Below are 11,715 nucleotides of genomic sequence, written 5' to 3' on the forward strand. Positions count from 1 at the left end.
GGGCATGAAATATCCTCATAGTCAGATCAGATGTTTTGTATCAGGAGTCTTGAGTCGCTTCAGTTCAGATCAGTGAGGTATTAAGAGCCTTCTTGTCTGGTCATCTAAGCCTGACCAGCCAGACCCACATCAAGATGTAGGGTCTGGGAACTCACCATATAGGCAGGGCTCAATCGGAGGGGTGGGATAAACAGTTGTCTCTCAAATTCCCTCTCCACATAGTAGGATAACGCTAAACGAATCATCTTCTTGTTTTCAAGTAGCAGGATGCATAACCGTCGGAACTTATGGTCGCATGTCAGTCACCATTATGTTGAGCCCGCCCACCGACTCTATACACGATGTGATTGGTCCGGTGATTCTTCCATTTCCCAGCTCCCAAGCTCTACGGAGCGTTGCTAGACTACCCCGGCAGCCAAGTAAGATTTGCTGCCACTAGAGGCATCTAAATTACTAGGCTACTGGTCATCCAGTAGTGACCAGGCAGCAGACCGGTGTGTCTATGTCTAGTGTGAGTAGCACTTGCACCGCATGGTCCTACCACTGGCAGAAGGTCAGACATACCGTATGTGCACACACACACACACACACACACACACACACACACACACACACACACATGGAGGTATATAACTGGAGAGAAGTCCCACCCCATTCATTGTAGGCTCATGCTAGCTACTTCATCCAAAACGTTTGAAATTGACTGCAGCCGTCTTAATCAAAATGGTGTTCCATGGAGCTTCCATGGAGTCGGCACCAGCTGGAGTTAACCAACTAGATTCCACATTACTGTTCTGTGTGATCTATTGTTCTGTTCTGCTTACATCAACTAGTTCTGAAGTGAACTGTCTGGAGCTCTCAGTGTCCTTCTTTATTTGGTCTGTGCTGTGCTGTTGGCTGTCCTCAAACTCGTTAGCTCAGTACAAGCACAAAGACATTAGCCTATAACAGCTAACTCACTTTGATATTAAACTATGTCTTGAAAACAGTTAAAACTTCTATCTGAAGTTCCACATAGGCCTACGCAATGCTTAAACTCTCTGACCAAGTCACTTGTTGTGATCTAGTCGACCACTTCATGGAACAATTATCTGGTGGATCTATGAATTCTCTAGCCGCATGTTCACCATTCTTCGACTTACGTCTTCTTCTTCTTCTTCTGTCCTCTCACTCGTTTCTCCCACGTACTTCCTGATAACCTTTCACCTTCAGCTAACATGTCATTGGCTCAAATAATACTATTAACATTAATTGTAACATTATTGTAAAGTCCAATCCTTTTTCTCTTTTAGAAACAAAACATAATGGGCTCCAATTTGGTGATCAGAAACGGATTGTCAGGGGGGCAAAGCTTACAGACATTAAAGGCGTGGCTAGTCCATATTCACTAATCTAATGACACGATTATGTGATCAAATGCCAGACGCTGCATAAAAGGGTTATTCTTCCGTTTCCTAATCCTGGCAGTGTGTTTTGGGCGTAACATCCTTTACACCAGTGACAGTGACATCTGTCATTCCTTTTTAACAGCAAGCAGCACAATACCTAACACTGCATCTGTAATTAGTCATCCCACTAAACCTCACTTTACTAAAACCTGTTATGCTACACACACACGCATACGTCTATTATTTGGGCTCAAAGGCAAAGTGAAACTGACTTCACCGTGGTTCACTCAACAAACAGTTAATTACTTTCACTATTGACTGACAAGGTGTTACCATCGAAAACATACTGTAGCCTGAAAAAGCAACACTTACCAAAACAGGGTAAACACAGCCCGATTTGCCCACAATTGGATTTCGCAGCTCAGGGTGGAAACCTGTAACCTGATTTTCGCCAGATCCTGTAGTTCGCTGTCTGCTTCACACAAGGATCTGGGACTTCTCGATAGGAGATGTATTTATGAAGGTGGGTCCTTGTAAAACATCCTCGCAGGTGATTTGATAAACCACTTGCCTGTTATCTTGAATGACGTGCTAGGCTTCTTCAAGCTCTTGCCAAACCCGGTCGGAAGAAGAGTAAAAACATCCTTGCCTCCAATAAATGTCTTCAAAACTATTCTCTGTTAATCTTTTAAAGAATGAATACTCGATAGATTCGGCAAAACGGTTGAAATAGCAGAATCAATGTCAGCACAAGACTCCTCGCCGCGTGCCGCCATTGTTATTTGAATCAAACACTCGCTTCAGTGCTCCTGATTGGTTGCTCATTTTTTGATCACTGGCAGGGGTTTGGATTGCCCTCGCGTCCAGACCCTTGTGTGGAGCTCAGCGAAACGCCTCTGGTGGAGCATGGCGGAACTACAAGGGTCTGGCGAGAGTCAGGCTAGGAAACCTGCACATCTACCTCTCCTGTTTCCTGCCCACGTTTGCTGTAACCAATCGTAAATGGGCTTATCCACCAGGCGCACCCAGATCGTTGGCCTGAGTGGTTGAGGGACTATCGAAATGCGTGCAGTCATTTGAACTGAGCCCAGTAGAAATAAAGTGCAGACTCCCCAGACTAATGTTCCATCCCAGAAGACTGAGCTTGGTGTGGTAATAGCCAGGTTAACATTTGCCCCAATAATGTCCGCTAATGCTGCTTGCATGGCATGACAGTGCATCTTCAGCTGTGCTTTATACAGTATGTGCCTTTCCCCATAGACCAGGACAGCGGGAAAAGAGCTAAAAAAAAATGTAAATAAAGGTGAGGGTTGACAGCTATGGAGCAATGATTTTTAGACGGTGTAAGACAGTGATTTTTGGATCAAGACCAGACCAGACCACACCTTATGTTGTTAAGTATTTCTTTTTTTTTTTTTTTTTTTGCCTTTAATGACAGTGACAGGAAGTGAATGGCAGAGAGAGCAGGGGTGGAATCCGGAAGGGACCACGGGGCGGGAATCGAACCCGGGTCGCCGGCATACGGTGCAGGTACCCCTGCCAGTTGTGCCACAGCTGGGGCCTACCGGTACTTGGATGTTGATGACATTTGCCTCTGTGCAAGTGTCCATACTGCCTTGTTGTCACATGAGATTAGGCCAGGGGGCTGTCTGTCCGCAGGATCCGAAATCTCTTTAGCATTCTCCAAATTGTGAATGGGGGATGGGGGTCTACACCGAAGACATGTTTACTCTACTTCAGAGAGTGTCGTGCTTATCTTTGATCTGTTATCTCCATGGCTGTATCCGATTCACGATTAAATCTTTAATTCAGTTCCTGTTTCCAGTCTCTCTAGCAGAGCTGAGCTGATGTAGGCGGATGGAGATTCTGGGTGAGCTCAACTCGCCTCTCTCTCTCTTGTCTCTCTCTCTCTTTCTCTCTTGCTGTCACTCTCTTTCTCTCTGTCTTTCTTCTAGCTATCTAACTTCCTCTGGCATTCGATTCTCTCTCTCTCTCTCTGTTATCTTATGCTGGCACTCAACAAGCCTGTCTCTCTGTTAGCTTACAGTATAGCACTCAACAAGCCTGTCTCTCTGTTAGCTTATGCTGGCGCTCACAAGCCTGTCTCTCTGACATTAGCTTATGCTAGCACTCAACTAGCCTGTCTCTCTGATGTTAGCTTATACTGGCACTCAACAAGCCTGTCTCTCTGATGTTAGCTTATACTGGCGCTCAACAAGTCTGTCTCTCTGTTAGCTTTTACAGGCGCTCACAAGTCTGTCTCTCTGACGTTAGCATCCTCTGGCACTCTGTCAAGTCTGTCTCTCTGTTAGCTTTTACTGGCGCTCACAAGCCTGTCTCTCTAACGTTAGCATCCTCTGGCACTCTGTCAAGATGGCCGTAGACATAAACACCTTCTGACAATTCCTGGAGACCTGTACAGGACAGGCGGTCATATGAAGCATGTATTTAGGCTAATCTCATTTGGGAAAGTGCATTATCTTGTACTGAATGAGCTGGGGTGGAGAGACGCTGGCTAGCCTTGCCAGAGAGCGTTATTTCATTGCTGACTGTTTTGACCCCATTACAAAAAAAGTAATAGGAAACAAAAGCATTTTTGGATAATCATAGGGTGTGATAACTCACAGTGTATGTGCTATCTCAGCCTCAAGGGCACATTATCTGATGCAAAGATTAAAAAGAAACAAGAAGCACAGCAGATGAAAGAGTGTTTTTAATAGAGAAATACAACTCGTGAAACAGTGTTTGGGTATAGCCAATGTTTGGGCACAGCCAATGTCATCTAAGCTTAATATATACTGCAGGTTCATTTTGTAGTCCTATTATTGTTTCCAGGTCTCTCCAAATAACATTACTCATATCCTTCAAAGTCTGTGCATGAGAGATTGAAGATGCATAAATGGAACAACAATGTCAATCACTGATGAGCTCTTACTGTAGCTGATGGCGGTCAGTGACGATGTTCCGTGTCAGGAGAGGGCCAGCCAATCAGGAGAGGGCCAGCCAGTGGCTCATTCACAAGACTACTGAGGTGGCGTGTTGGAGTCGAGTGCAATGCTTACTTTATATTCTGTGTACATGTTTTAGCGTGAGAGCCCAGTTTAGTATGAGAGCCCAGTTTCTCGCGGTGTTGAAACTCTACGGACGCGGCATCTGAGGAGAATCTCGAGACGACTCTCCTACAGGAGGCAAAGCCAGTCAGAGCTGTCAGTCAGCTCTATCTGGGATCTGTAACTGTTCCGAGCGGAGCTAACAGCGGAACCCAGGATGTTTTTTTCTTTGAGATGTCATGTAGAACGTCTCATCAGCATACACGCTCCATCACTGTCAGGCCGGTTCTAGTGCACAGAATTGATTTGCAGAGCGAGAGAGGAGATGAAGGGAGGGATAGAAAGAGATGGAGGATGCTCTATGGAGAGATAGGGAGGAGAGGAGAGGGGGATGGGGGGTGCTCTACGGAGAGATAGAGAAGAGAGGGGGATGGAGAGAGAAATAGAGGGAGAAAGTGATAGAGAGATGGGGGAGAGAGAAGAGAAAGAGAGCGGGGGAGAGAGAGGAGTGAAGGGAAATAGAGAGGGAGAGAGTGATAGAGAGAGGAAGGAGAGGAGAAAGAGAGAGGAGAAGGATAGAGAGAGAGGAAGAAGGTCATCCACTCATCCCCTGACAAGCAGGCCTGCTATCGCTCACTGAGAAATGGCAGCTCTGTTCACACTAAGCAGCCTTGAGATGCTCAACATCCCTCATAACCCTACTGCCCCCAGCTCTGGCCCAACCATGGCCCAGCTCATAACCCTACTGCCCCCAGCTCATAACGCTGCAGCGCCAGCTCTGGCCTGGATATGGCCCGGATCTGGCCCACACCCATTTAGAAATGGATCTTAATGCCTTAAATAACATTTAAAAATGAGGTAATATCCAACCTTTAAGGACATTAATTTTCTTTGTGAATATTCTGAATAATGTATCGTAAATAAATAAATAAAGTCTTTCCTTAAAATACAGGGAGTATTGGAACCCCTATGTCAAATTCCCGATAGAGGCAGGCAGATTGTTATTTTTATAGGCCAGTTATTTCATGGATCCAGGATACTATGCATCCTGATAAAGTTCCTTTGGCCTTTGGAATTAAAATTGCCTCACATCATTACATACCGTACCCTTCACTATACCTAGACTGGCATGGCGTGTTGTTTTCAGTTAGCCTATTACCTGGCTTGATTTGTATTGAGCTCAATGGGAATGAATTGAAACCAGATAGGTTTATTTAAGGCATTAGGATCACTTTCCAAAAGATAATGTTTTGCTCCTCTTTTTAGTCAACTTTAGCATGTGTTGTTCAAATACTTCTGAAGGTGACTGTGTGCGTCTCTGTTGCTATAGGGAGCTACGGTATATACATTGCATCCTGGGAAGGGTCCATGCTGACCCTCCGACACGGTGAAGTGCTCGTCACTCATCAGACGCCACATGCTTTTATCACGCGGGAGAAACTTCAAAGCTGCGTCCGCTTAACGGCTCTGATCCCACAGAACAGAACAGGACAGAACAGCCTCTGGCTCTTCCTCTCTTTTTTTCTCTCTCTCGTTCCCTCCCTCTTTTTTTTCTTTCCCTATCTCTCATTCTCCCTCTCGATCTTCCTCTTCTTCTGTCTTGTTCTCTTTCTTTTTCTTTTTTCCTCTCTTTCTCCTTCTCTCCCTCGCTCTTCCTCTTCCTTTCTTCTTCTATCCCTCTCTCTCTCTCTCTCTCTCTCTCTTGTTCATGCATATGTTGTCACAAGAGTGCATTATGAACATGCAGTGATATGGTGTTCATCAACAGGCTTTACTTGCCTCAAAACATTTAGTACATTTACAATTCATGAGATACAACGCTAGTTTACATCACATTTGACAGCAGGAGAGTGAAGTTCACTGCTGCTGCTATGTGTGTGTGTGTGTGTGTGTGTGCACCCTGAACACACAAACAGCAAGCAGAAGAGACCGCACAGCTACTGACAGACAAAACGACAAACATGCAGAACAGACACGGGATCAGTGTCACCATCACCATGTCCCTTTTCCCTCTTTTCCTCTCCTCCTCTCTCCCTCTCTCTTTTTTTCCCTCTCTTTTCTCTTTTCTTCTTCTTCTCTCTCTTTTCCCTCTCCTCTCTTTTTCCTCTTCTCTCTTTCCCTCTCTTTTTCTCCCTTTTCCTCCTCCTCTCTTTTCCTCTCTTTTCATCTCTTCTCTTTTTCTCTCTTCTCTCTTCTCTTTTCTCCTCTCTCCCTCTCTCTTCACTCTCTTTTCCTCTCTTCTTCTCTCCTCTTCTCCTCTCTCTCTTTCTCTTAAGTGTGTGGGGGCTACCATGTGAGCAGCTCCCACATGCCCACAGGGAGATGAATGTGGTCCAATCCTCTGTGTGTGTGTGGTGTGTGTGTGTGTGTGTGTGTGTGTGTGTGGTGTGTGTGTGTGTGTGTGTGTGTGTGTATGTGTGTGGTGTGTGTGTGTGTGTATTGGGGCCCAGGGCTTGCAGACTCATAAAGGAGGGTGTGTGGGTGGAGGAGGTGAGTGTGTGTAATTTGGGGGACAAATGGCTGTTTTGGGGAGCAGAGGTGTTCCGCTGAGCACCGTGTGGAGTAGATGACCGTCTCACACCGCCTCCTCGGCCTATTGTGAGGGCAGTATCGCCCTCAAACCATGTCTACAAGAGGAGGTGGGTGTTGTGTGTGTGTGTGTGTGTGTGTGTGGTGTGTGTGTTGTGTGTGAGTATGGTGATGTGTGTTTGTGTGTGAGTATGGGTGTGTGTTTGTGTGGATGTGGGCATGTTTGTGTGTGTGAGAGAGAGAGAGAGAGTGTGTGTGTGTGTGTGTGTGTGTGTGAGAGAGAGAGAGAGAGAGAGTGTGTGTGTGTGTGTGTGTGTGTGAGAGAGAGAGAGGAGTGTGTGTGTGTTGGTATGAGAGAGAGAGCGAGGAGTGGGAGAGCTAGTTAAGAAAGTGAGAGAAGCAGGCGATGAAATGAGATGAAATCTTAAGATCAGTGGAGCAGTTAGACCCTAAGGAAGAGCTCACACACATGTGCGCGTGTGCACACACACACACACACACACACACACACACACACACACACACACACACACACACACACACACACACACACACACACACACAGGATTGGACCCTATGAAGAGCTCTCTTAATGTTGATCATGAAGGAGAAGGAGAACTCAACTTTTAACTTTCTTTTATTATCAGTCAAAAGAACAGCCAACAAGGAGTAGGAACAGTTCATCTTAAGATTCCCAAATCCCAAAAACCCTTCATCCCAGACCTGCAACACATTACAGAGGTGAACTGAAAGAGAATTGAGTACACTCAGAACTGCAACACATTAGAGTGGATGAACTGAAAGAGAATTGAGTACACTAAGACCGCAACACATTAGAGTGGATGGGCGGAGGCAGGAGAGAAGATGGAAAAAAGGGAGGAATACAAGAAAAGAGAAAGAAAGGGAGGAATAAAAGAATGGCGAAAGAGAGAGAGAGAAAGGGAAGAAGACATTAAAAGCAAGTAGGATAGAATGATAGAAATAGGCTCTGAGAGTGTGTGAGAGAGAGATGAGGAGAGACAGTGTGTGTGTGAGACTCTTAGAGAGAGATGAGGAGTGACAGAGTGTGTGTGAGACTCTTAGAGAGAGTCTTGTAGGGGTGTACACACACACACACAGTTCTATCTCCACATGGTACACTTGGAGGGGTCTTCTTCTGCTTCCACTGCTCTCTGCGTCCCCTTTCTCCCCACTCTCATCACTGCCCTCTACATCCCCTCTCATGTTGTGTGTGTGTGTGTGTGTGTGTGTGTGTCTTCTTCTGCTTCCACTGCTCTCTGCGTCCCCTTTCTCCCCATTCTCATCACTGCCCTCTACATCCCCTCTCATGTTGCCAGGAGACAGGGGAGATTGGTGTGTGTGTGTGTGTGTGTGTGTGTGTGTGTGTGTGTGTGTGTGTGTGTGTGTGTGTGTGTGTGTGTGTGTGTGTGTGTGTGTGTGTGTGAGTGTGTGTGTGTGTGTGTGTGTGTGTGTGTGTGTGTGTGTGTGGCCCAAGTGACTGCTCCTCTTGTTCAAGTCACACAGTGCTCACGCATCCCTGCCTGTGTCTCTTAAAAGCCCCCAACACTCACTACAGAGATGGGGACAGATTCACAGCAGACACACGCTGTCACACACACACACACACACACACACACACGAGGTAGCAAGAATAACAGCCCGCTGTCTCTCTCTTACACACACACACACACACACACACAGATATATACAAGAGGAACACCCTGAACACAATGCTTTGCGCTATTTGGCACTAGTGGTTGCAGTAGGTGGGAAATGACATTGCCTTCTCCAAGTGGATACACTGCCTGTTATGGTAGAGACGGAGCTGTAGCCTGCTTGAGTACATTTTTGCTTGATTAGTTCACACAGTTTGCAGCTCACATAAAAACAAGTGTGTGCACATGCCCAAATACAAGAGCTATTAGTTAGCACACACACGTGCACCCACACACACACACACACATGCACACGTGCACACACACACACACACACACACACACACACACACATACAAATACAAGAACTAATAGTTAGCAATGACAACCCAGCTTTGGGATTCTGTCAATAAGCAGCTGAATTGTTTAACAGTGAGGACGTGAGAGTGCACTTACCACACACACACACACATGCAAGTGCACAAGTTCATATAGGAACATCACACACACACACACACACACACACACACACACACACACACACACACACATACGGGGAGCACAAGTTCATAGAGGAACATCACACACACAGACACACACACACACACACACACACACACACACACACACACACACACACACACACACACACATGCACACACGCATACAGGACAGAGATTGATCACCTCCATATAAAGCTACATATTTTAGTATGTGTGTGTGTGTGTGTGTGTGTGTGTGTGTGTTAGAGTTGTGTGGCTGGATTTTCTCCTGCTGCCATGATGCACACACACACATGCACATGTGCACACACACACACAGTTGCTCACATGCATACACAGACACACACACGCACACACACACACACACACACAAACACACAAATACATGCACATATACACTCACGCACACACAACATACACATACATGCACACACTCACACACACACACACGCAGGAGGAAAAGCCTGCTGTCTTGGCCCGCACCACTCAATTCATTTTCTATTCACAGCAGCAGGCACAGGGAGCACTGTCACATTCATATCACACACACACACACACACACACACACACACACACACACACACACACACACACACAGACACACACACATGCGTGCGCACACACAGACACACACACACACACACACACACACACACACACAGACACATGCACACACACACACACACATGCACCCACACACACACACACACACACGCGCACGGACACACACATGCACACACACACACACACACACACACACATACACAAACACACACATGTACACCAACACATGCACACGTGCACACACACACACACACACACACATATACGTGCACACCTGCACTCAAATAAAGATGTGCACACAGACACACACGCACACACACACACACACACACACACACACAACACACACACACACACACACACACATATACGTGCACACCTGCACTCAAATAAAGATGTGCACACAGACACACACGCACACACACACACACCAAACACACACACACACACACACACACACACACACACACACACCCACATACACACACACCACTTTTATAGGACAATCTGTGAGTGGGGAGAGACAGAAGCGGACCCTCATTATGCTGATATCACACTCACTACCTCCACTGCCCCTAAGGAGTGAGAGTCGACATGATGACACACACACACACACACACACACACCAGGGGCGGAGTGGGACACTAAAATCCACCGGGAATATTCTGACCACACCGGCCCCCTACCCGCCGCCAGCCCACTGCCGGCCCAACCCACCCATGCCTTGAGCACGACCACCTTCCGTATATATTATAAACACAAACAAAATGTTGGCTAAATGTAATATAGTCAATCTATGAAGGTCCAGGTCCAGACTTTCATGTTTCAGTTTTACGGGCATTTGCATGCAAAACATGCAATACACCATTTTTACACTAAATTTCTTGGTTGGGAAATGTATGTCCACATATACTGTAACATATACTGTAATCAAAAGTCAAAAGCATTTTACATCTCTACCTTGCCATCTCCTTGGGCCTGCTCCTCTCACTGCTCCTGCACCTCCGCACCTTGCTCTTCTCCCTGGGCCCATTGTTCTTACTCTTCCTCATCCAGACATTAGGCTACAGTATTTGTCTTTTTATGTTTCTGTTTCCAAAAACATCACCTCCTCCTTTTACTGTGTAAGTATAATGTAAATGTAAAAAGTAACCCCTGCCACTGAGTCTAAGACAAACTGGAATCAGCTGTGGTTGGCCCAATTTACCCAACATCATCTATGTGCCAGTTATTCAATTGTTTGTTTATTATCAGCTGAGATATATTGTTTTTGAACTGATATCATTGCAGAAGGAGAGGTTACTGAGGGTTGGAATTGTTTTACAGTTTTTTCCAATCGTTTACACACTAAAATTAAGATTAACAGACAGTTAACAATACTTAACACTTAAGAAGCAAAACGCCTGCGCAGAGTAGTACAACAGTAAGCACAAATTCAGCTTCACACTTTTTGCGAAACATTACACACAGTGAATGTCAAAACGTAAAACACATTTTCACACCTTAGACACAGATAAAGATTGTTAGGTACTTCCTTCTCATTATAAAGCCCTGGCTTGCCAATGACCACACTAATGACCAAATTGAATAAACACATCCACCAGGTGTGTAAGCACATATGTGCAAAATTGAAAATGCAGCACTCAGGTGTGTTATGCTCGATCCTCGAGGGGCGTTCCCACTGATCTATAACTAACACTGGATAGACTATCCCATTGTTTTCGCCCCATCATTCTTTATGTCGATCAGTGAGGATCGAGGCCAGAGGAGCGAGGGAGGACGTATAAAAGCCCAAATGAGAGGCACCCATAGCCTGTGATGTGGTGAACTCTTATGGCCTGATCCAGCTAGATAGAGAGATGATTAGAGTATTATGTATTGTTGTTACTTGTTTGTATTGTTGCTTTAGTTTTTCTTCAGTGACTGTAGTTTGTGTAGTTTGTGTACAGATTTTTATTTTTCTACACTTTACAGTAGCAAGAACTATAATTTAGCCATTTTCTGTTGATTGACTTGTCACTGTAAC

The sequence above is a fragment of the Sardina pilchardus genome, chromosome 5, assembly GCF_963854185.1.
Source record: "Sardina pilchardus chromosome 5, fSarPil1.1, whole genome shotgun sequence".
NCBI classification, from domain to species: domain Eukaryota; kingdom Metazoa; phylum Chordata; class Actinopteri; order Clupeiformes; family Clupeidae; genus Sardina; species Sardina pilchardus.